General features: G+C 39.5%; 1 protein-coding gene across 3 annotated transcripts in view; it reads left to right on the forward strand.

The window, feature by feature from the left end:
* The window catches only part of THRB (thyroid hormone receptor beta), a 388663-nt gene that overhangs the window by 34234 nt on the left and 327163 nt on the right, over positions 1–27266 (forward strand). The gene's annotated exons all lie outside the window — the stretch shown is intronic.

The following is a 27266-nucleotide window of genomic DNA, read 5'->3' on the forward strand; positions in this document are numbered from 1 at the left end:
TCTGTCCTAACAGATTGACTAGTCTGATTATTTTTCCAAGTATCATGACGATACCAGTGTTTTAAATTGAGTCATAATTGGGGTGCCTGGGTGGCTCCATCATATGAGCGACTGACTCTTGATTTTTGGCTCAGGTCATGATATCACCATCATGGGATCCAGTCCTGCCTTGGGCCTCTGTGCTGGGCATGGAGCCTGCTTAGGTTTCTCTCTCTTTCTCTGTCCCTCCCCCGCTTGTGTGTGCATACAATAAATTGAGTCATAATTAATGATTTAACTGAAGTCATGCTGCATTCTCAACCCTCAGCAACACTGAGAAACCAAATCACTTTTTGAATTCACATTTCTCCTGCACTGGCAGAACACATGGGATAATTGAAGCCCCCAAGTTGGGTGAGATCTCTCAGGATCTCAGAGGCAAGTGTTTAAAGAAGGGAAAGGAGGAAAAGAAAGGTTTTGCTGGGAAGATTGAAGACAGGGTTCAAAGTCAAATTGAATATCCATTTGCGATGCCTTCCAACCCTACTTAGGAATGGGTAATGGAGGTGGCCATTCTGTGTTCAATGCCAAAAAAAGAGACCAGAATCTAAACTTCCTAGTCTCTGCTGTCTTTAAAAACAAAGTCAAGTCTTCATCCCCACAGTGCCTGGAACACAGACAAACACTTGGTCAAAGTTGATTGAAGGAATGAATCAAGAAGAAGCAATCACTGTGTGGACTTCATCCTTGCTCTTTTCATACATTGAGTGGAATTCCTTCTCCATATATGAGACTTAGTTGTGTAGAACTTTGGGCTGGTGCCATTTTGGAAAATGCCATTCACTGCTCTGCATTTCATATAGTGCTGTTGAAAAATTAAAAATAAAGCTTCAATCTGGAAAGCTCTGATTCTCTTTCTCCTTACTTTTATAATCCTGGGAAAGGTGTTTATTCACTCGGGGCCTTAGTTTTTTCTTACTCTAAAATCATCATCTTTTACATCTTGCCCCACTCTTAAAAACCTATATATCTGAACCAAGGACTTTAAGTCTGCCTCTAAACAGTGTCAGATGACAGACTAGGAATTTTAAGAGAGGGAGATCATAAATTCTTAAATTGCATCTAAAACTCATCTTCTTTTCTTGAAAGCAAATTATAGATACTGTTTGGTTAAGCCATACCCACCCTTGTAAATTCCAAACATAGGTCTAGTTTTAAAGAGCAGTAAAAAGTGTATCCCATTATTTTTCTTAACAGCCTTATTGAGATATAATTTATATACCGTGCAACTCACTCATTTAAAGCGTGTGTACAATTTAATGTTTTTCAAATATATTCACAGCTGTGCAACCATCACCACTAATTTTAGATCATTTGTACCACCCCCAAAAGAAATCTGGTACTCATTAGCACTCACTCCTCATTTCACCCCCAACCCTAAGCAACCACTAATGTACTTTTTGTCTATGAATTTGTCTGGTCTGGAAATTTCATATATATGGAATCAAATAATATATGGTCTTTTGTGACTGGATTTTTTAACTAAATATTTCCAAGGTTTATCTGTTATGTAGCATGTATCAGTACTTCATTTCTTTTTATTGCTGGATAATATTCCATTACGTGGACGTATCACATTTTATTTTCCATCCATCAGTTGATGAACTTGGGGTTGTTCCACTTTTTGGGTATTATGCATAATTCTGATAAGAACATTTATGTGCAAGTTTTTGTGTAGACATATGGTTTCCTTTCTCTTAGGTATACACCTACCTAGGAGTAGAATTGCTGGGTCATATGGTAACTTTATTTTTAATCTTTTGAAGAACTGCCAGACTGTTTTCCAAAGTGCTGCAGCATTTTACATTCTTGTCAGCAGAATGTAAGGTTTCCTATTTCTCCACATTATCAATAGCAATTAATATTTTCCACTTTTTGGATTATTACTATCTGGTATCTTACTGGGATTTGGATTTCCATTTCCCTTCTGGCCAATGATGTCCAGCATCTTGTCATATGTTTGCTTATTGATTAGTTTTGTATCTTTTTTTTGAGAAATGTCCTCTCAGATCCTTTGCCTATTTTTAAATTGTGTTGTCTTCATATTATTGAATTCTTTATATATTTCTAGATCAAATGCCCTATCAGATATATGATTTGCAAAGTTTTTCTGTCATATGTCCCGAATAAAATACAAATTCCATTCTTGAATGCATTCATTTACTTTTTTAGAAGTATTGGAATCCTAAAGAACAGGTAACTTGATCTTAATCCAAATAATTATCTATTATACAGAGGCATGAAGAATCTATCTTTATTCCTAAAACATCTATGACACAACAGGATCACAGAAAATCACATGCAATGTAAAATTAGTTATTTCCTGATGATAGATTTGGCAGCAATGAAAAAAATCAGTCTCTAAGTTATGAAGAGAAACAAATAGTCAAAAGATATGTGATTGAAACTCCCATAGCTTATCATTGATAGTTACAGAACACCACTGTGTATTCTGATTAAGTAAGAAAAGTTGAGAGTTTGGTTCCCATCTTACTGGGATTGTCATGATAACAACACAAGAACTTTTAAAAAGCTAGATATGCTATAAGGTCTTTCAAAATCATTATTTAGACTTTTTGTTTATTACCTCCTATGTGTTTTCCAAAGATTGAATATTTGGTTTCATAATTTTTGTTTACATGTTAGAAACAAAGAAGTATAATATACACACGTGTGTATGTATGTATATACATATATATATGTATACATATTTTCTTTCTTTTTAGGGATCTCTCTTACTAAAATCAATGATGTTAATTATTTATGAGCTTCCCAGGATTAACTCATTCATTTAAAAATTAACTGTACTGTCTACTTCAGACTCTGGGGTAGGTGCTGGCAGTAAGGTAGTAGATAAAACAGACCTTGATTGTCTCATATGGAGCTCAGACTGATTAGGTTAAAATACGAATTTCCCCTCTTACAAGCTATATGACCATGGGCAAATTAGCTTCTCTATGCCATCGTTTTCTCAGTAGTAAAATGTAAATAATAACAAGAATCTTCTTGTAGTGTTGTTATGAAAATTAAATGAGTCAGTAATGCACTATATGCGTCATAAGAATATCTGTCACATAGTGAACACTTTAATAAGTGTTGGTATTGTTTCTGCTATGTAAATGAAAAGGTTTTGATGATGGTTTGGATCTTTTTGTTTTTAATGTGCATTTATTTATTTTGAGAGACACAGAGAGAGAGAGAGAGAACATAAGTGGGAAAGGAGCAGAGAAGAAGGGGGACAGAGGATCCGAGGCAGGCTCTGCACGGACAGTGCAGAGCCCAACTCAGGGCTAGATCTCATGAACCGCAAGATCATGACCTGAGCCGAAATCAAAAGTTGGAAACTTAACCAACTGAGTCACCCAGGCTCCCAGATGATGGTTTGTATCTTGTTTTAGATGTCTGAGTTTGAGATGTATATGAGATACCCAAGTGGAGATGTGAGAAAGCTCAAATCTGGTGCCCAGAGTGGTGTCCTGGGCCAGAGATAGAGCTTGCGTTCAAGATCAAACTACAATGTACTGAGTAAATTTGCAGAACAGTCAGCACTTGAACGTGATCCAGCCTTGTCCTGGACTGGCCAATGGCACATCAAAACATTCAGTGACTTGCTTTGGAGAGGTGGCAAATATGGCAACGACTATGGAGATTGTCCTCTAATAGACCATCTTTTGAATTTTCCTCCTCCACTTACAAGCTGGGTGGCCACGGATAGTTAGAAGTGTTGGCAGTAAGATACTATCGGTTCAAGAAGAATCATGGACAACTCTCAGTTTTCTGTCTTGAATGCCAGGTGATTTGTAGGGCCAGTTCCTGGGGTGAAGGAAAATGGAAGGAAGCATGTTTCTCAAAACCTCAGCTTCCTTGAATGGATTTTAGTATGTCTTGCTCACGGGTGAGGACCTGAAAGAATGTAAATAAATGCCTGGCATAGAACCTGGAACATGGTAGATGTTCACTAATGTTTTTCTTGTCTGCTTTGGGCTCGTCTCCACTTCTTGCATCAACTATAAGCATCTCCAACACCCTGCCTAGATCTGCTTCCATTTGTAGAGTCAGACATAAGATAGGAACAGTGAGGTAGGTGCGGCACTAGGAGTACTAGGGTGAGGTGAACAAGGCCTCACTCGCCTTGCGCATCAAAAAACTAAGTAATCAACCTAAACATTTCAATGTCTTATTTTGACAAGTCAAAATTGGTGAAAAAAGTCCATGATGAATAAAATATCATATTTTTAACAAAGATAGGACAGGTATTACTGATTTCTCCTCTTCTCTCTAGCTCTAGGACTCAGTATGGCACTGTGACCAGGTGAAAGCAAAGAAGAAAATCTTCCACTCCTGGGTCCCCAAGAGTCTTTCTCATTTTTTCTAAAGTTGGTAGCTAAGAGCCAGTCAGCCAACTTGTGCCCTCCAATGATCTCTAGATGCTAAAAAAATGTGTTCTAACAGCCTGTGATACTGGGTACACTTAGGGATGGGGGTTGAGGCCTCTACTAGCCCAGCCCCCAACCTTCTTCTATCAGTTGCAATGTGGGAGCTGGAGCAAGGTTCCCGGGTTCGCCCCACCTCAGTAAACGCAGACCCTTGTGACCCTGAAACTGTTGAGCAAACACACAGTGAAATAACCCAATGCTCTATTAAAGGCTGGGGTTTAAAGGTCGGCTTTGTGCTTATCTGCTGCAAGCCTAGTTCACTCCCTAGATGACTCTCAAGGTTGTTTAGTACTTGCAATATGGACTGAGAGGACGAGCATTTCCTTTCAGAGTGGGTAGCTATTTGCTTTGCAAGGACCTGTCATTGCCAAGAGGAAAAGAGCAGGTCAGGAGCGGACAGAAGACGAATGGAGGTCCCCGGACAAGGAATGCTTCCTCCTGACTTTGACTTAGAAAGCTCGAGGTACATACGGTACATGTGTCAGCTTCTGACGTTCAGCTCTTTCCTGTGAAAATCCGAAAATTTCAGACCAAAACGATTTGGTAATTTAAACTCCGTCAGCAGATACATAGTGAGTAATTAAAGGACAGATTTGTCAAAGCTCCTATCTGTCATGAAGAAACCATTTATGGAATTTTGAGCTGGCAGGTCACTTCTCCTCTAACGAAAGCTGGGTCTGGGGAGCCAAATTTTTAAAAGTTACGTTAAGAATTTTTATTTGAATTTAAAGGAAAAAACATGCCTAATTTTTAAAACGTGTTACTGCAAATGTAGCATGCCATCATAATGTACATTTATGAATGATCACAATGAGTAAAGAGAGAGTCACATGAATGAGGAGCTGCTGCTGAACATGGTCTACACGTCCATGGCACTTTAAGATTGCAACATTTTGTTTGGTGACCTTCATACCAGTTGCCTGCATGCACCTTAATCTCTCTCTCTCTCTCTCAAAAAAGCTGAGCCTGCTGTAGATTGGTCAGTTGTTTCCATTTTTGTTTTTTAATCTAGTTTTTCATTTACCTACTGCTTTATTATGCCTGGTTTAATTTGTACAAAAGGATGAAGTTCATTATTACAGAACACAGAAACCCATCTCTGAGTTTTTAGGAAAAATGAGTGCAGGGCTGGCATGACTGAGACTGAAAGACCTCCATGATAAATCAGGTGGTACACTTTTAAGAGTGAAAGTAAAGAATGCTGCAGAAAAATTGTAGACTGTGTACACAAAGGCACAAAGGTAAGAGTGTAATATAACTTTTTGTAAGAAAGTAATTTTCAGACTGAAACTTAAAACTCAAAGTTTAAGGCAGAGTAAATGTTGGGACAAGTCAGCTTTTGTGAGGGTTGCCAATCTGGAAATACGGGGTCTGACATAGATCTTGCTGTCCGGGTACCCACCCCTCTGCAGGAATCACTTTTTGAGTATCCCCTCTTTATTTCTCAAGAATTAATGCAAAGACTATTCGGACTATGTGTAAATATTGCAAGGTCTCTGAGCTGCAGTTGTACAGTATATCCATGGAAGTTATTTCTTAAAGAATTAGACACAATTTTTAATTGTGTAAGTAAGAATACTAAATACTAAGTTGTGATGCTTTGTTCAAAGAGGTCTAGTTGCCTCCCTCCCTCCCTTCCTTCCTTCCCTCCCTCCCTGCTTCCTTCCTTTCCTCCCTTCCTCCTCTTTCCTTCCTAAGTAACTACCTAGCTAGCTAATTCTCCCCCCTCCTTCTTTCTTCCTTCCCTCTCTCCTCCTCCCTTCCTTCCTTTGCTCAGTTATTCTTCTGATGTCTGTCTTATTTCAACCTCTATAATCAATAGTTTTAAATCAAAGCAGTTAGTGCAACTAAGAACCAAAAAGCCAAGTTAGTATCTTTTTTTTAACCTCCTATTTTTCATCCAAACTTAATCTTCTCTTTTTCCACATTTTTACAGTTATTACTAAAACCAGCATTTATGCAAAAAATCTCAGCCTCATTTGACTTAAGATATTCTCATATATAAATATAAATATAAATGTATATGTGTGTATATATATATATATGTAGTATTTAACTGACCAATGTCTTATATTTCTTAAAATGGCTAGCCCGTTTTGAAAAATCTTTACTTACTTCTCTGAAATAAATGTGAATACAATGTGAAAATAATAATAATAAATACTGATAATAAAATGTGAAAATAAACGTGAAATAAATGTGTGTTTTCTGCAGCACGCAGAAAACCATTAACCTGACTCAGTTTTCAGGAGAGAACATAAGACATTCCGTTGCAAATTACAGCTGTTGGACGAAACGTTCGTCTATTCATAATCAGGGAGAACAATTGAGTTACTTTCCCTGCTGAGCTAAAATATAGTACTGCTATCTCTTCTCTGGTGGTGTTCTCCATCATGAGTTACTGGGTCCTGGGAGTTTCCTGTCAAAAAGCCCATTTCTATCAATTGGCCATTGCACGTTCCTGGGAATGGGTGCTGTGGCATTGGTGTGACATGTTCAATTTTAATGTGAGAGTGGCCTGCCCTTATCTCAGAAATGGGTCACGCATATGTGAACCCATGAAAACAGCGGGGATGAGGTTTAAAGCAAAGAAAATCCATCATACTAGTATACAGTGTTCACCATATCTCTACTAAACCGTGTCTGTAGGTAGCTTATAATCGAGAGTGTGAAATCATCATTTCTACAGGACTTTTTGGTTCCCTGTTGTCCTTTTCCTTTGCTTTTCACTGACTGGCTTTGCAGCCAGTGATTTGTTGTTCCTGTAGCCAGCCGTGTGCCTTCCCATCATTCCCCCTCTGCCAGATTCAGAACCTGCCTTGACCTTCAAACTCAGGCCATACATGCTTTGACTTCCTTCTGTCTTACTTTTGTCCTTGACCTTATTTTGGCTGGTTTGTTCACCATTCTCTAAATTCATACCTCCCTGGCCTGTCTTTGTGTGGGCTCCTCTGTCATTTATTTTTAACTGGTGGCACATCATCCTTCACTGTCATCTGCTAGCTTGCATTCTCCTTCCCTCTGAAAGCCAGCTGCAGGACTGTTCTTCTCTGAAAGGACCTTTAAATGTTAGATTTTTGTACTCTGGGCTTGTTAACTCTTGACCATTTCAACTTATATTTAGTCAGACAACGTGAAATTGTCGTAAACGTTCAAGGACCAAGATTTTTATTTTTTATATGTTTTGTATGCTCATGACCAGTGGGTGCGTAATGGGGTGTATCTCAGTTCAGGAAATGAACTTCCAGGTTGTGGTCCTGGCAAGATGGGGTGTAAGTAAACGAGTCTATTTTATATTTATTTATTTATTTATTTATTTATTTATTTATTTATTTTTAATTTTTTAAATGTTTGTTTATTTTTGAGAGACAGAGCATGAGCGGGGGAGGGGCAGAGAGAGAGGGAGGCACAGAATCTGAAGCAAGCTCCAGGCTCTGAGCTGTCAGCACAGAGCCCAAGGCGGGGCTCGAACTCATGAACCGAACCATGAGATCAGACCTGAGCCGAAGTTGGACACCCAACCGACTGAGCCACCCAGACGCCCCAACATGTCTCTTTTAATAAGGACATATATATTAAGGCTGCTCCCACATCTGATGAAACAAACCAGGGAAAGACCTGCTTATCTGTGTATTTTAGCTTTCCTACTTGATAGCATTTTTCTCTGAAAATTATATAGTCATCTCAGGTGGTCATTAATATTATCAATGTTGTAAAGTTCCATTTTGTTGTACCTTTTTTTGCTAGTATTGCCTTTGTCAGAATCGAGCAATAATTATTTATTTTGCTGGAGACTCTTTTGCTGTCCTGACCATTTTTAAATGCACAATTCAGTGGTATTAAGTGCATCTATACTGTGCAACTATCACCACCATCCATCATCAGAACTTTTCACCTTGCAAAACTGAAAGGTTATACCCATTGAACAATAACTCCCCATATCCCCTCCTGCCAGCCCCTGGCAACCCACATCCTACTTTGTGTCCCTGTGAATTCAGCTACTCTTAAGTACTTCATATAAATGGAATCACGCGGTGTGTGTCTTTTTGTGACTGGCTTATTTCAGTTAGCATAATGTTGTGAAGGTTCATCCATCTTGTACCATGTGTCAGAATTTCCTTCCTACTTAAGGCTAAATAACATTCAACCAGCAAACGCTTTTTAAAGAACTTTGCAACAGCATTTTGACCCCTGACTTGTGTTTATTTGTAGTTATGCTGATTATTTCATACATGCAAGTATTTTTTAAATAGGTGTTAGGTTATACCCTTGTTTTTATTGATGATCATTGAAATTAGATTGTGATAGTGTTAATTTGATTTTCCTTAAATTCTCAAAAGTCCTAAGGTGTTCACAATTAATAATAGTTTCATATTTTATTACATATAGGAAAAGATATATCTTTGATATTTTCTTACCTCGAAAGAGAGAAGACTTTTATAAGAAAACATTGCTATTTTCATCACCAAAATATAGATTATATTAATCACTTCTCATAATTAGACACATTTTAGGCATTTATAAACATTAAAAATAATTTAAAATATGCAATAATATTTTTCATCATTAGATTAATCATATTACAGAACGTTTGGAGAATGCGAATTAGAAAAATCACTTATCGTTCCATCTCCCAAATATAACTTAGAATTCTAGTGTTTTTGACCTACACGTATTTTTATTACATGGCTTTCATTGTGTTATGTTATACATGCCACTAAAACTTTAAACAAGAAAAAGTTGCACACAAAAATACGAACACTTGTTTGAACTCAAAAGCACATTGGGAAGCACTATGAGGAAAGCACAGTTCACATGTGTTTTGACATCAGTGTTCTGCTGGTCCATGTGATTAGGGATGATGGGGTGGGCCTCAGGCATTCTCTGGTGGCTTCACCAGAGCAGGTAGGAGCCAGGTTGAAATTGGCCATAGTTATGGAAAACGCCATCTGTCACTGGGAAGAAAGAAAGAAATAGGGAGAAGCAGAGTTGAGAGATGGAGGTGCTGTGGGAATCTTGGCAGCCTGACTCGTGCAATTACTCACAGTCTGAGGATGCCTCAGATTCCTTCCACTAAAGCTCCTTTTTTGATTAGGTTTTGAAAATTGGGGTTCTAATTCTCATCAGTGAAAGAGACCTGACTAATCTGTCTTGCCTTTGACTTATTTATGTCCTGTTTGGGTCATCTGAATGATTTACTAGCTTGATACTCTTCAAGCTGATACTACTACTCTTCCGTGGAGTTTCACCCAGCAAGCAAGCAGGTATAGTTTCCCCTATGGCTTTGTGACTGGCATTCAGTGGGTACTTAATAAATGCTTACTGAATCAAGTAGTCTTGGTGACAAATACTCTCTTTCTTTGAAACCTGTAGCAGTCTTGTCGGGCAGCAAGAACCAACTCTTTGTCTCTTTGTAGTTCAAAATCCTGTGATACCATTTAGGTGACAACTGAAATATGAATCCTTCTTTCCACTCCCCTTGCCATTTACAGAGCACTAATCACTGACACGTTCTAATGGCTTTCATTGGTGATTTATCATCCAATCCCTGCCCATCCTTTACCCTCCAGAACTCAGTCCTTAGAGTGTTGGTGTTTAGTGCTTTAAATTTACATTAAGGGGGACCACCACCATTCATCCTAAGAAGGGGGTTTTGTGTTACCGATTATACACAGGATAAGTAGAAGTAAAGTGGAAGAAATAAAGATAACCCTGTGTCATAATGGTTATATAAGTGAAAAATGACAGCTGGTAATTGAACTTAAAATTAATGTATTAACAGGACAAGGTAAAACAAAACACATTCCCTCCAGGATTAAACTTTCCCCATTACTGCAAAGAAAGCCATGGCTGGAGAAAGCTCTCTCCCTAGGTTTACTAAAGCTCACTTAGACCGGTCTGATTTGTTGAGATCATTTTAAGTTCAGGAGTTCAATGTGTGTGTGTGTGTGTGTGTGTGTGTGTGTGTGTGTGTGTATGTGTGTTGTTTTCTCTTTATTTAATGGTTAAACCTAGTTAATTGTTACAGAATGGCAGATTGTAAAGAATATTCAATAATATGTAAAATGCATCAGTGGGTTTTTCTCAGGGTAATGTATTATAATTTATAGCATTCTTTAAATGCTTCAGATTTTTTTTCTTGATTGAATTTTAAAAACGTAGTTAATTCAAGTTCTATTGATTTGAGTTGAAAAGTAATTGGAATGGGGATGCTATTCTTCCTAATTTTATAATTAAAATATATGCTGCTGAAAAGTTTTCATTTACCTCTGTTTTAAAATTATTTGATTTCTTATAAAAGGAGAGGCAACATTTGCACAATCGTGTTTCCTATGATCACGGGAGACTGGAATGTTGCAAAAAATACTTTGCAAGGAGAACAATGGTATCAGGCATTTGCAGGAAGCCTGAAACGCAGTATATATTGAACTGTTCCTTATTTCCTTTGGGAAAGTAGGGGCGTAATTAATACTATTTAACATTATTACTTATTATTTATTTACTTCTAATTACTTGTAAGTTCTTTTAATTTACTTACAATACTTAGTATTTACTTATGATAATATTATGCAGTGATGACCCAAAACATCCACTCTACCACTAGACTATTTTATAAGTCAAAGAAATACCACCATTAAGACCTCAGACTTGGAATAAGATCAGAGGGGAGGGAAATGGTGGAGGGATGGAAGTGAAGAAGGAGACTCTATCTATGAACTCTGGGTTACCCCAAGTGTGACCGCTCCTTCATGGCTTTAAAAATTCATACTGTTTAGGAAATTCTGACATACAGTCAAGGGATGCTTCAGTAAAACAGTCTGGGACAATCCGTTTAATCTTTCATTGTTAATCTATTTGTCAGATTAGATAACAAAAATCCCCTATCTTTCTCCCCAAAATATCCTTTTTCTTTTGAATGTAGGCAAATCTCACTGACTGGAATATTAGCTCCCTGAGGGAAGAGCTACAGAAGATGGGCTTGTAAAGAAATATACCTGCTTTCTAGGAATTTAACTTTCTGTTGGGTAAGATTAAAAAAATAAAAAACCACATCTATAACGATAACTAAGAACTTGAAACGGTATGTTTCAAGTATATAGGGATTGGCAGAGTCTATCAATTTGCTTAAACGTGTTTAAACTCCATGAAGTAGTTTAAAGAATGGGCTCATTCTCTGTGTTCCTGGGTCCAGACCAGGGCCTGGCACATGGCAGCTATACAAAGCAATAAATATTTGTTGTTGTTAATGATGTTGATGTAAATAGAGGTTTAAAACTCTACGGTCAAAGTTTGGAAAATTCCAGATTAAACAAGGTGAAAAAGTCTACTTAGTCTTTAATATGCAAAAGTACATTGTGGATTTCCAAGAGGGTATTACAGTACATTTGATTAGAGGACTCTTTAGAATTGTGGGACAGCTCACAGGATTTGCTTCATTGTAACACACTGGGAAATTCTGGCAAAAACAAGAAACGCTTTAATGGTGATAAATTTTCTGTAAGACCACACAAAGAGAGGCTCCAGATTTAAGTGAATAATAAGAAGTTCAAAATAGGTCAGCCAGGTTTCATTCCTTCTGGAAGACTATAGAGGAGAATCTGTTTGCTTGCTTTTTCTTTCAGGTGCTCAAACTCATTGACTGATGGTGCTGCAATCACTCTGACCTCTGCTTCTGTCTTTTGTCATCTCCTTCTCTTGACTCTCCCGCCTCTTTCCCTTATAAGGACCCCTGTGACTATATTGGGCCCATCCAGATTTTGCAGGACAAGGTCTCCATCTCAAGATCTTTACCTTAATCACATCTGTAAAGTTCCTTTAGTCATGTAATGTAACAAATTCCCAGGTTCCAGGATGAGGATGTGGACATTTCTAGGGACCGTTATTCAGCCTCCCACACCCACAATATTTCCTCTAACCCTAGAGAATACCCAGTAAATATCTGCTGAATATCACTGAGAGATTGGATGAAAGAGTTTTAGTAAACGCCCTGAATTATGCTGATAAAGAATAAATGGACTTCTGATACCATCATTGCAGTAGGCTTTGCAGGAGTTTTCAAGAGTATAGGGGTTTTTTTTGTTTTTTTTTTTTTTTTGAGAAAAGTCTTTCCATGGTGGATAGTGTTGTGAAATGATAATTTAGCACAGGCAAAATGCATTTCTGCAGAAACACACATCCTTCCCTCAATAATCACTCAGGATGCTGACCTTCCCCCCCAGACCTGCTTCCTATGTTGGGATTGTTTTATTGTGGCCAGACTTTGAGTGGGAAGAAAGTGGAGGTTGGCAGAGTTAAATGGGAAAAGGCCAGAGTGGAAAGAGTAAAGAAAGAATTAGCCCGAGCTGATGGAGAGATGGCTTCTAGGATGATTCCTTTTAAAAGCTAAGGTGGTTTATGAGATACCCACTCCACCATTTCCCTCTGAGATTGTGCAGTAAAATGAGAGGGATACAAAAGGCGGACTTCTTTATTTCCTTAGGAGGTTATGTCCAATGGGTCCAGCTTCTTGTTTTTCTTCTCAATCATTGTTTTGTCCTCATTCTTTACAAAATAAATTTCATTCTGATGTTTATTTTAGAAAATAAAGATTAACTACTCTAATATTCAGAGATAGCCACTGCAACATTTTGCCACATTCTTACCCAATTTGTTTTCTCTGTATATATTATTATGTTACAGAATCAGGACCATAGTCTAGGTATAGTTTTATATCTTACCTGTGTTCACTTGACAGGGAGCATTTTCTCAATGGCATTAAATATTCTTCAAAACATGATTATTTAATGACTGTATAATGTTGGACTTTTGGATATACAACTATAGCTGAATGTTCATGCTTTCTCTTGGAAAAAATGATGTAGCCTTGCATTTCATCTTTTGCCATTTTCTTTCTTGCTTCTACATAATAGTAGATGCAATCAGAGGATGTGAACATGTTTATAGTTCTTCTCAGATGTGGCCAAAGGTATTAATTTACGCTTATACTGGCAGTATACCAGTCTCAGTTTCTGTCTCTCCTCACACTTGGTAGAATTAAGCATCAGTCATTAAAAATTTTTTTCAACACTTACTGGACATTTATAGTAATTCTTATATAACGTGTTCATCTATATTCCTTGCCCATTTCTCAATGAGGTGTTAATATTTTGCTTATGCACTGTGTTAAACTCTTTATATGTCCTATCTCTGGAAATTATGTTCCTAGTTGGGTGTTTGCCTTTTAATTTGAAGTATTGTACTAAGACATGACTCTTTTCATGTTTAATTACTGCAGCCAAATATGTTACTGCTTTCTGACGTATGGTTGGAAATTCTTTGTTTGGCCCAATATGTAATAAGTAACCGCCTAGATTTTTTATAATCCTTTATAACTTTATTTTTTACCTTAATATGTAATTCATCCATAATTTAGTTTGACATATTATATGAGGTAGAAATATAATTTTTAACTATTCAAGTAGTTGTTCCAACACCATTTACTGAATAATCCCTTTTTTCTCCATTGAGTTGTGATTAAATCTATCTCTGATTAAATTGGCAAATACATTTCTGTATCTGGGCCCTCCATTCTTTTTATTTTATTTTTTTACTATCTGTTGATTATTATAGGGGAATCATATTATATTTTCTATAACACATATCCATTTCTGATATGGCAAACCCTAACCCCTTCATTATTTTGTTTTAAATGTGCCTTAGCAATTATCATCTGAGCATTCTTGAAGGCAAATGTTGGAATTAATTTTTGATTATAAAAATCCTGGTGTATTCTGCATAGAATTATATACACACTATGCATTATTTTGAAGGATTTTGTATCTTTACACTTTTCAATCATTTCACAATATGCCTAGGTTTTTTCAAGTCTTATTTGACGTGATAGAAAAATTATTTCTTCATATAAGTCCTGCATATTTTTGAAGGTTATTCTTGAGTATTCTATACTTTTTATTTAGCTATATTTGGGATGTTAGGTATTGTTTTCTAATTGGTAATTACTGTTATATGAAAGATAAGTTTTTATATTTTGTTTTTTATTCTATTTATTATTTTTTACCTAGTTCTTTTTAGTTTCCCTAGTAAACAATCATATTATACCAAATAATGATTCTATTACCTTTCTAAAGAGCATACTTCACATTTCAGAATTACATCTTATGGCATAAACTAGAATTTCCACAGCAGTGTTAAATATACTTAATTGTATTTATTCTTATCTTGTTTCTGATTTTCTTTCTGATGGGTTTTTCCAACCGTGTTAAGTGATTTTATTGCATTCCTAATAAGCTGCAAGTATTTTTTTAATCAAAAGGGGTTTTGAAATGTTGTAAAATGCCTTAAGATTTATTTTTGGTAGGTTATCCTTTATATGAAAACATAACACAGAAGCCAGAATATAGGATTTATGGCCAGACAGACATGAGCTCAAATTACATATCTTCCTCTTAGAAGTATATAACACTGAGTAAGTTATTTGTCTTCTTCCAATTTCAGTTTTTTATCCTGTAATATGAGGATAATAATATAAATATCTTGTAAGGATATTGTGAGTATCCAATGAGAATTGTTTGCATTTCACCAGACTTGATATAGAGTATCATATTAAAAAAATTATTGTGTAATTTTTGCCTTTGATCTATTAAAATGATATACTATAATCACAAATTTCCTAATATTTAATCATCTTTTTGTTCTTGGAGTAAAGCCTAGTTGGTCACGATGAAATGTTTTCATAACTCATTGCTGTATTCAATATTTGTTGATTATTGCATCAATTTGCATGAGCTGGTCTTACGTTGAATTTTTATGTTGTCTTGTTAGTTTTTACATCAAAATGATGCTTAACTTCATAATGTGATTGGGAAGTTTTTATTTTTTTCTGTGCTGTGAACAGAAAAAAAATGTAATGGGAATTCTATTTTTCTTGAGAATTTTAAAGAAGTTTCCTGTGGAATTTTCTATGCCTGGATTATTTTTTGAACGAGATAATGCTTTTATAACTTTTTAAGATTTTTTTTCTTTTTGTTGGTGTTTGTTTCTCTCCTTATTTGTTCTGTTCAACGTGTCTGTTTCTGCTTGTGTTGATCTTGGTAATTCACATTGTATGTAAACATTGTCCTTGTGTTAGTGTTTTTAAAATAAGGGGCGCCTGGGTGGCGCAGTCGGTTAAGCGTCCGACTTCAGCCAGGTCACGATCTCGCGGTCCATGAGTTCGAGCCCCGCGTCGGGCTCTGGGCTGCTGGCTCAGAGCCTGGAGCCTGTTTCCGATTCTGTGTCTCCCTCTCTCTCTGCCCCTCCCCCGTTCATGCTCTGTCTCTGTCCCCAAAATAAATAAAAGTTGAAAAAAAAATTAAAATAATAAGCATGGGATTGAACACAGTATTCTCTTACAATTTCTAAGATTTTTTTTATATCTGTGCTTCTGTCTCTTTTTCCTGGTTTACTGTATAATTCTGAGGTTTATCTGACTTATTTTAAAGAACTACCTCTTGGGTTTATTTATCCTACTGTCTTGGTGCCTCTCACTTATGTAACATAATATGGTAGTCATTAGACCCTAGTTTTTATATACTGTTAACTCTGCCACCTCGAAAGTAGTCATTGGTAGTCAGAGATCATTTGGGTGCCTCAAAGGTCACCCTTAAGAAAGGAGCTGGTGTCGTTCCAAGGCTGTGAGCTATTAGGGACCAGTCTGCCTGGGTTCACATCCCAGCTCTGGCACTGACAACCCATGTAATCTCCAGCAAGTTACTCAGATGTTGTATGTTATAGTTTTGTCATCAGCATGTGAGGATATGAAGCCCTGAAAACAGTGCCTGGCATGTAGGAAGTAGCTTTTAGCTACTTTCAATTTTATATTTGATAATCAACACCGCTGCTGTTCTCAACGTTGCGGTTTATAGATACCGTTGTAAGTGGAAAATTCTAAGACAAGTGGAACATTAAAGTATTCTTTTGCTTTAAGTTTCTTTTTATTTTTCTTGAGAGAAAAGATAGAGTGCAAGTGGGGAAGGGCAGAGAGCATGGGAGAGACAATCCCAAGCAGGCTGCACGCTGTCAAGCACAGAGCCCAGTGCGGGGCTCGAACTCGCTGACCGCGAGATCATGACCTGAACCAAAATCAAGAGTGGGATGCCTAACCGACTGAGCCACCCAGGTGCCCCTAACATTAAAGTATTCTTATTTGTGATGTTTGCAAGGGTGTCCAGCCTTTAGAAGAACCAGACACTCTCATTAAAAGATACTCCAGGGGCGCCTGGGTGGCGCAGTCGGTTAAGCGTCCGACTTCGGCCAGGCTCTGGGCTGATGGCTCAGAGCCTGGAGCCTGTTTCCGATTCTGTGTCTCCCTCTCTCTCTGCCCCTCCCCCGTTCATGCTCTGTCTCTCTCTGTCCCAAAAATAAATAAACGTTGAAAAAAAAAATAAAAAAAAATAAAAAAAAAAAATAAAAGATACTCCAGGTATTAGAAGAAAAAAAAAAAAAAACAGACTGTGAAGTTACAGTTAATCTGTTCAAAATCCACATTGGTAGAAACGCAGGGGTTCCTCACATGCTTCTCCCATCTGTGTGGGTCCTCACATATCTGCTGATAGCTGTATTCCAAAAGTCAGAGATAAAGGTGTTTTCTTGAGGAAGCCAGCGATTTTCAGGAATGGCTTAAGTATTATTATTTGGGGAGGGGTGGCAAGGGTATCTTAATTAGACAGGCTGTTTGTTTGGAGAGGGTTCTGTAATGATGGAAAATATGCATGTTTTTTTCTGCCCAGTATGTGAAGGGCGCACCTAATCGTAGCAGCAGCAGGGGCAAGGGGTAGATGTGCTCTCTGACAGTCATGTCACGTAGGCAAGTGAGGCGCTAAATTACAAACAGGCGATTCCAGTGTGTGTGTGTGTGTGTGTGTGTGTGTGTGTATCGTGCTGTGCTTCACATTTATTGCCTTCGTTGATTCCATGATCTTCTCTTGGAGTGCTGTGCCTCCTAGAATACTTTCTTAACCTTTGCTGCTTGCAACATCTTCCTGTACCTCCCCAAAGGGAGAGGTCTTCCTCACTGTGCCTCCGTTGCTTTTGGGGTAAAGTTCAAACTTCATAGCAGGCACAGAGAAGGCCTCTCCAGACCCGTATCCTCCCACCATTCTTCACCAGGCCTCACGGTGTTAACCACTGTGGCAGGCAGAAGTCTCAGATGCCCCCCCAGAGGGCCCACCTCCTGCTGTGCATGCCCTCTGCGATCCCTGCTCTTTGCTGGGGACAGGACCTGTGAATATGATGGGACTGTCACTCTTTTGACCACATAAGACTCTATCTTAGCAGAGAGTCTTCTGCTGGCCTTGAAGAAGCAAACTGTGGTATTGTGGAGAGGGCCACATGGCAGAGGATGGCAGGTGCCTTTAGGGACTGAGAGCAGCCCCCAGCTGGCAGCCATCAGGAAAAGGTGGCCCTTGGTCCTGCAATCCAGGGAGCTGAATTCTCCCAACAACCAGGGAGCTTGGAAGGGAACCTTGAGCTTCAGATGACTTTGTAGTGCCAGCAACACCTTGATTTCAGCTTGATGAGATCCTGAGCAAAGGGCCAAGCTGACCTAAGCCATGGGACTGACCCATGGAAACTGTCAGATGATAAATATTGTTGTTTTAAGGTGTCAAGTGTGTGGTAATTTGCTGTGCAGCTATAGCAAAGCAATGCAATTAGTCAGTTATTGCCTTCCACTCATCACCCATTTCCTTTGGTGCCACCATGTCCATGTGTCCCCATCCAGGGCTAAGTTGCCATCCCTCTGGCCTCCCCAAAATTGTCGTCCTGTTCTGTGTGGGAGAACATGATTTTTTAAATTCTGAAATCGTACTCTTGATATGGTCTTTGTCTCTTCGGATTACTTTTATCCATAAATCTATTTCCAGCATCATATTCTGTTTTTATATTCTGTTAAATGAATGTGAGTGCAAATATGTTAGGAATTAGTTATTTTGCATTCTTCAAAACTCACTATATCCAAATACATATCTGAAAGAGTGAATTCATTGTCAAATTTAGACTGGGGGTCTTGGAACAAGCATGAATTAAGCTTTGTGAGAACTACAGGATGGTAGGCTATGAGGATTCACCCTTGGCCTTCTCAAGATACTAGTTTTTTATCAATAATGTTGGTGAGGATATAGATTGCACATTTATCAAAGTTGTGGTTGACATGGAGCCTGGAAGCATGGAAAATGCTTTGAGTAACAGAATTAGCATCCAAAAGGACCATTTCAGGTGGGTTTGACAGGCCAACTCTAGCAAGATGAACTTTAGGGCATTAAGGTGTAAAAAGCCCTACAGTTAAGGGGGGAAAATCAATCTAGAATCTAAGGGTAGGGTAGGTAAGACAGACAACATATGCAAAAATATTTAGATTAGATGTTTACAAGTGAATATAAATCAGTGGTATATCAAGGCTTGAAGCTGAGCTTATTTGAATCATGAAGTTAATTTTAGATTCTATTAATTGAACTGCTGTGTCTAGAAGAAGAAGAGTAGTCCTCCTCTGCTCCATGTGAGTCACCCCTAGAGGGTGGGGTAGTTTTGGGTACCTCTTTTAATGGAGTCATAGACAAACTGGAATTTCTCCATTGGGCAGGGACCAGATGAGTGAGCAGATTTTAGTATGTGAGTACAATATTGTGGAATAATCTGAGTTGTGGATATTTTGTCCGTGAAAGAAAAGGCATCGAAGGATTAGACTTCCTTTCTATAACCTTGGTGAATGGAAATTATGGGGAAATAGATTTTTTATTTTATTAAAGAAGTAATTACTGACATGTACTTAACAAAATAGACTTAGTGGCCTTTGGGAGTTGTTGGGCTCATTGTCCCTGAGCTGTACGAATAAAGGCTAGCAGATTTGCGGAGAGGTCTTTTGAATGCACTGTCACAGTGAGACAATGATGGACCAAAAGAGACCAAAACATATAGAGGCAAGAAAATTTCATTAAAGGTAAAGAGTATAGAAACTTATGTGCGTGGTTTCATACAGTAGGCGGTAACACAGCATAATTCCAGGCAGAGGATCGGGTCCCCCAGGTTGCCCAAAGTTCCCCAAGAGTCAGTATCCACCCCTTAATTAGGCCACCCATGTGGAATGCAGATTCCTCTAGGTGTGAGAAACTGCCTGTTGCAGATGCTGGTCTTGTCCCACCCAGATCCCCTTCACTGGTGAGAGCACCCATGCTCCAGCTGCTGTGGCTGTTGGCTGCCAGCCTCTCACATCTGCACCCTCCCCTTTAAAATTGCCCTTGATTGGGGCACCTGGGTGGCGCAGTCGGTTAAGCGTCCGACTTCAGCCAGGTCACGATCTCGCGGTCCGTGAGTTCGAGCCCCGCGTCAGGCTCTGGGCTGATGGCTCAGAGCCTGGAGCCTGCTTCCGATTCTGTGTCTCCCTCTCTCTCTGCCCCTCCCCCGTTCATGCTCTGTCTCTGTCTGTCCCAAAAATAAATAAACGTTGAAAAAAAATTAAAAAAAAAATTGCCCTTGATTGATGCTGTCTGCCTTATCCAAAGATGCCTGGGGGGTTACAGCACCCATCCCTGGGGGATGGCCAATAACCGGCTGATGCAGAGATATGGGGGCTTAGTCCCTTTGTCTCTGTGCAGGACAACCTCTGAGGAGTAATCTACACTCCTGGTGGGATCAGGCTAGACTTTTCCTGGCATCACATCTCTGTTGTCTTCCCCTCTACCCTCTCATGCCTCCTGTGCTCCCTCATACATTTCCACTAAGAGCCCTGACTTGTGCAGGAATTGTCATCTCAAGGTTTGCTTCTAAGGCTCCTTATCTGAGACACTACCTTTGCCTTTTAAAAAAAATACATTTATTTATTTATTGAGAGAGAGCACACGTGGGGATAAGGGGAGAGAGAGAGGGAAAGAGGTAGAAACAAGACTCGAGCTCACCCAGCGCAGAGCTTGAACTTATGAACCATGAGGTCATGACCCGAGCTGAAGTCCGATGCTTAACTGACTGAGCCACTCAGGTGCCCCTACCTTTGCCTTTCTTTGGACATTTATAACTTCTTGCCCCTCTGCTTATAGCAGGTTCTGCCTTTCCATCTACCCTCTTACTCAGTGCTCATAACTGGGCCAAGATATCATCCTCTGTGTTTATATTATGGGACTAGGTGAAGAGAAGGTCATTTTGCCAGAAGCACACCCAGCAGGCTCACGCTTTCTGTCATGTCTGAGGACCTCTCCAGCAACACTGGAAGAGATGCCCTCTGAGAGGCCATCCCCCCGAGCATCAATGATTCTATGGTTCTCACAATACCACTTCATCCCTCAAAGTACACAATGTGCGCGTGTACACACACACACACACACACACACTTCATGCACACAACTTCCTTTGTTTCTTCTCTGATAATGGCGATGCTACCTGACCCTCTCTTGGAGATGAAAGACCGGAGGCTTTCCCTATTGGGCATCAGTGTTCCAGCACTTGTCAGATTAGACAAACGTAAAGACCAGTTGGTGTCCATCTTCTTTTCTCCTTTTAGCTGCCTTATGTTTCTGCTCCTTTGTGCTTCTTTCCAAACATCCTGCTGAGAATGAGCACCTGGCGATCACCAGCCATGTGAGGTGGCTTGTGGGAGAAGAGGAGGAAGAACTTGGTGTGGGGAAAAGAGGCTTGGTTTGGGGTCTAGATTGACGTGCTCAATTCGTGGCTCTGGATTTCAGCTGGACAGCTATGTAACCTTCAACTCACTTAACCTTTTTAATCTCAATTTCCTCGTGTATGAAATGAGTGGAATGGGCTTGCCCTACCTGACAGGCTCATGAAGACCAAGTGAGCTAGGGCATCCTATGAAAGTATATAGCCGTTGACAGACATGAGATATTATTCAGATACTATTTTAAAATGCGCTACTGCTTCTTGGCGTGCCTGGGTGGCTCAGTCAATTAAAGCATCCGACTCTTGATTTCAGCTCAGGTCATGATCTTGCAGTTCATGAGTCTGGGCCCCATGTCAGGCTCTGCTCTGTCAGCGCAGAGCCTGCTTGGGATTCTCTCTCTGTCTCCCTCTCTGTGCACCTCTTTCTGTGCTTGTGTGCTCTCTCTCAAAATAAATAAGTAAACACGAAAAGAAAAAAAAACAAAAAAGAAGAGAACAAAAGAGAAGAAAAGAAAAAAGAAAGCTCTCCTTAAGAGCTTGCAAAATAGGACAACTGAGGTGCTGAGGTACAAACACACATAAAAACTATTTAAGGTGGAGACGGTCCATGTCACCAGGGAGGGACACAGTTGTATAGGTGAACTCATTGTTCTTTGGGAACATTTGTTCTTTGGGCCCAAACATTTGTTCATCTTCTTCCTTGGATTTCCTTTCTGGCTTGGGGTTTGTGAACAGCAGGACCTTTGCATAAAAACAGGGAAGTAACAAAAATCTGTTACCCCTGTTTATGCTTCAGTGAGAAAAGAGACTAGTACATATATATATATATATATATATATATATATGATTGATGCAGAGGCAAAATAATCTTTTTAGAATCAATACTTCTCTTTTTTTTCTTTTTAAAAAAATTGTTTTAATGTTCATTTTTGAGAGAGAGAGACAGAGCATGAGCAGGGGAGGGGCAGAGAGAGAGGGAGACACAGCCTCCAAAGCAGGCTCCAGGATCCAAGCTGTCAGCACAGAGCCCGGCGTGGGGCTCAAACTCACAGACCGCGAGATCATGACCTGAGCTGAAGTCAGACACTCAACCGACTGAGCCACCCAGGTGCCCCAGCATCAGTACTTTTCAATGAGACTTAAGAATGCCTGTTTTCCAATGGATCTTATACATCAGCCAGATCGCTGAGCTGGAAATGCTTCCACATGTATCTCTTTGTAGGAAACGATCGGCTGATTTTTTTTATCGTAGCGACAGCAGGTCTACGTTATTATTAATATACTTCCAGTGCTTAGAGAAGCTTGGAGAAGCTGGATAGAAATAGTTCGATACAGGTGATCTTCCAGGCCACCCGTCCTAGAGATGCCAGGTGCTCCAGGCATAGTGTTGCAACCTCAGAATCAGTGCTCACAGGCAGTGCCGGAATGCCGAGACGTACAGTGGTTTCCTGACAACCTGAATTGGTATTATTTTTGACAGCCAGGCCCAGAGTGAACCTTCCGAAATAAATGAATAAATAAATACACACACACATGTGTATACACATACATGCATGTGCATATATGCATACATATAGATGTATATACATATATATGTAAAAAAATATATCCATATCTCTGTCTATATCTATATACAGATGTATACATAGTAGGTATGTAGAGACTATAGAAGAACCACTCCAGATTCTTTGGGCCTCAGGACAGGTCGGCAGGACAGCACCGTGTAGAAGTCAAGTCGCAGATCAAAGCTTGCCCTCTTGACTGCTGTGTGTTTATACACGGCATGATCCTGCCAACCTGTCCCTGAGGCCCAGAGAATCTCCAGTGGTACTTCTATAGTCTCTACACCCCTCACAGTGTCAGGCTGTCCTTTCTGTGACTCAGTCTCCTGCTATTATTCTTCTATTCTTGTGTTTTCTTAGAAAAGCAGTAGCTCTTCTGATCTCCTTCGCATATTCCTTATTGTGGGGAAGGCTCGCTTCCTGTACTTACCCTCGGATATACGCCAACATTGTTATTCCGATAGTAGCCCTTTCTCTTCTTTTCCCTCAAACTGGGATCCTATTGTTGTATGACTCACCCTGGGGTCTGTCTAACCCCCTTCTCAGTACATAAGTGTTATTTTTAATTCTGTTCTAGTCCTTGCTTTGTCCCCCCCCCCCCCCCCCACTGCTTTTAAGGGCACATTTAAGGCTTATTATGTGTACCCTCGTGTAGTTCTTTGATTTCTCTAGTCACTTAAGCTGCAATTAATTTCGACTTTTGTGAAAGAGAATTAATCATACTGGGGCATAATCATCTATCCTTCCTAAACAGCGTGGAGGGGCTGAGGAGGAGGAGTCCAGCAAAGCATGCTCGTATATGTACATTGCTGTGGGCATCGCTTCTGTTTCTGGGCCCACATCCCTCATTGTTTCCTCTCTTGCCCTTTCAATACTTTGGGGACTGATTTGTTTTAAGTTCTTGAGTGGTTGTGGCTAGGCTGGGCCCTGCATTCCGGCCTCAGAGTATGGGAAGGTCTCGTTCCCCTTGGCTCCTTGTTGCAAACACACCAAGCTCTTCTCTTGTGCAAGATGTATGCTGAATGTTTAGAGTTATCACGTTATGGAGAGAAGAAATGTTCGTCTTCATATAGGCATGCTCATGTGTCTTGGGGTTTTGCTGTGGCTCGGTGCTACCTATTTCTGTCCTTTGTCTCCTGGACCTCATCTCGGCTCTAGGCACAGCTAACTAGCACCCTGCTCATTTCTCTACATTCGCTTCCTTTGACCTTTCTATTTATCTCCTCCTCTGTCCCTCTGCCCACACGTCTCTTGAATCTTTTGCCTCACTTTGCCTAAGTGGCATTAAAGGTTTTCTAGCATTCTGATTGTCTCTTCATCTTCCATCTACCCAGTGTTTTAACTTTACTTTTTGTAGTTCCAAACTTTGTTCTCTCTTCCTCCCTCTTTGCTTCCAGTGGCACCAGGCACCTAATCATCCAAGCTGGAAACCTCCAGGTCACTATTGACTTCTCCCTATCATCCGAGTGATTTTCAATGAAATGCTGCTCCCATCCATCCCTATCCTGTAGCCCCTATCTCAGGCCTAGACTGTTCCAACATGTTGGAGTTGGTTTTCATTTGCTAAAAAGCAAATTTGAACGTGCCCCCCACCCCCGGAAATGGGTGTCTTTTTGATCGCTGAACTCTACACAATAAAATTCAGATGCACGACGTGGCACCCATAGCTCTGCAGTGGCAGACCTTGGCCCCCTCTCTTACTACTGTCTGTCCCTCCCCACTACGTTTCAGACACACTAACTTCTCACTATTTTTAGAGGATGGTTTTCTGCCTTTTCCACATACAATCTTTTCTCCCTCAAAATGTCCTCGTTTTCTCTAGTTGGCAAAGATCTATTCTTTCAGAACTACCTTATAAAGTTTTCTGGATTTTCTCATGTTGAAGTTCCTTTGTATGTCAGCTGAGTGTTGTCTGTGTCTCTATCATGACATCTAACCCCATATTGAGGGTTAAAAAGAAAAGAAACTCTTTGCATTTGCAGAATAATTTATAGATGACAAAACTTTTTCACAGGCTTTCTCTCCATGGTGAGTTGGAAAAAGCAGAGATATGAAAGGGAGGTTGTGTTCAACAGCCCTTTGGTGTCTGTTCTATTTTGGTCATTTTTGATCCCCGGGTACTGTTATCTACACCTTTAGCAACAAGGAAAGTGTGTCAAACGTCCTGCCACTTAGGAGGATAAGAGCCTGGGCAGAGCACTTGGTGAGGATGGCCAGCCAATCTGTTCTTGAAAGCGATAGTCTTGAATTAATGACAGAAGGACCCAGGGGAAATCTATAAGAACTCCGAGCTAGGAGTTTTTGCTAAGAACATTCTTTGTAAAACATTGAATTTTTAAGCACAAATTTAAGCTAAGAATGGCTCGACCTCCTTTCATCTTGCTTTTTATTTTAATCATGGAATTAGGCTTGCCTGGTTAATCAGTGCCCAAAGCAAAGATAACCTAGGGGCAGTTGGCACTACATAATTCAGACACTAGCTACAGGTTAAACCAGAAAGGGGATGGGGGCGGGTAGACTCGGAAAGCAGTTACTGGCTACTTAAGTATATAGTCATTGGATTTTAGAGCTTGAAGGATCTAGCCTCTAATTATAACTGAGGAACGAGGCCGGGGGAAGGCAAGCACCTGTCAAGACCCTCACCATTAATGGCTGTGAACTGTGTCTTATCCAGAATCCTTTCCCCACCTCGTTAATATATACGAAGGCACAAAATGGTCCTTGAGGGAAAATAACACAGGATACACTGATACAGTTACTCATGAGATTGAGCCTTCATTTTGGGTAAATTAGGTGGATGATAACTTTAATAGAAGCCAAGAGTTTTTACTGGTTTGTCTCATTGTGATCCTCACAAAAACCCTGTGAGATGATGTATTTGTATTCTGTTGCTGTGGTCAGGTCAGGTCTGCCCTTGTTGCAGTCAGAATTTAGAGATGAGTTCTATGGGACTAAAGTCAAGGGATCTGCATGCCTAGTTCCTTCTGGAGACTCTAAGGGGAGAAGCCAGTACCTTGCCTCTTCCAGCTTGTAGGGGCTGCCTGTTTCCTTGGCTTGCAGTTTCTTCCTCCACCTTCAAAACATGCCATGCAATCTCTTCTTCCCTCAGCATCTAACCCTCTCCTCCACCTCTGATTCCTCTTCATCCCCCTCACAAGGTCCTGTGCAATTATACTAGGCCCACCAAATAAGAAAGAAAAACAACACAATATACTGGGCCCACCAAATAATCCTACCTAATCTCTTCATTGTGAAATCCTTCATAACACCAACAAAGTCCCTTTTGTCATATAAGATAGCACATTTACAGGTTCCCGCAAGTGGGACATGGACGTATTTGGGGGGGGGCATTACTCAGCCCACCACAGAGAGGTTCTGTTCTACAGCTGAGGAAACTGAGGTACAGAGAGATGAAGAAACTTCCATAGGGTTAGGTAGTTACTGAGGAGCAGTCATTCATTCTTTACCACTATCTCTGGAACTCAGTTAGAAGAAATAAAAAATAAATGATACAACTGATCTCAAGGTAAATGTGACCTAGCATCATATTTTTAAGACCCCCCCCAAAAGAAACTAAGCCTGTGGTCTCAATTATAAAATATAATCTATTATAAGAAAAACAAAGATTCTAAGCTTTTTTTGAAGGGTAACATTCTTTATAAGCTCAAGGTGATTCTTGGACTATAATAGGCCACCATCCAGACTTAGTCATCCTGCTAGCTGCTGTGAGCTGATATTTAAATTTTCAAAGCTTAAATCAGCTTCAATACATTTCTATCCATTGGTAGTGGGTGGCCACTCTAATGCAGTGAAGCTAACATTTTTGAACTTGACAGCATTTCTTTTTAATTTTTGAAGTCAGCTATTGTATTTCTCCTAATCTCTCCCTTCTCTCATTTGAGTATCTCAAATTCAGATTTAGTTAGCCATTCATATGAAATGGACTTTTGACATCCCAGTGTCTACATTAACTTCCCCTAAAAACTCTCTAGTATTTCCTTCTCATAAAGTATGGTCCCAAGGATTGCTTATGGTATTGCAGCTATATTCAATAGTCTTGTATGCAGTTGAATGTTCCCCTTCTTAAACTGGAAAGTGTAACTCTGTAATCTTACACTTTTGACACAGAATTAATGGAAAGTTGGACAGGCCAGCCCATTTCCAGAAAGAAACTAATTTCAAGCTGTAGCTTGGCTGATAACCCACGTCAAGTCCAAACAAAGAAGCAAAATATTCCTTTGCATTTTGATCATCTTCAGTGCCACATACTCAGGATTCGTGGAGTTAAGAAGGCCTGTCTTCCTTGGTTGGTCTCTTTCTTCTTTATATATTTTAGTTACCAATAGATTTATGTATTATAACATATATGTAGGCTATGAAACTTAATGATGAAATAAATCTCTCATTAAATCAATGCCCAACTTAGGAAGTAGGACATTACAATATGGTTAATATTGAACATGTAGCATTTTTAACTGTTCCTATCTCCTGCCTCCCTCCACTGAGGTGCACTGTTAGGAATTTTGTATTTATCAGTAAGGTTTTGGGGGGGATGTTGGTATTACATGTGTGTATATCTCCCTAA

This window comes from Lynx canadensis, chromosome C2 (assembly GCF_007474595.2).
Source record: "Lynx canadensis isolate LIC74 chromosome C2, mLynCan4.pri.v2, whole genome shotgun sequence".
NCBI lineage: Eukaryota > Metazoa > Chordata > Mammalia > Carnivora > Felidae > Lynx > Lynx canadensis.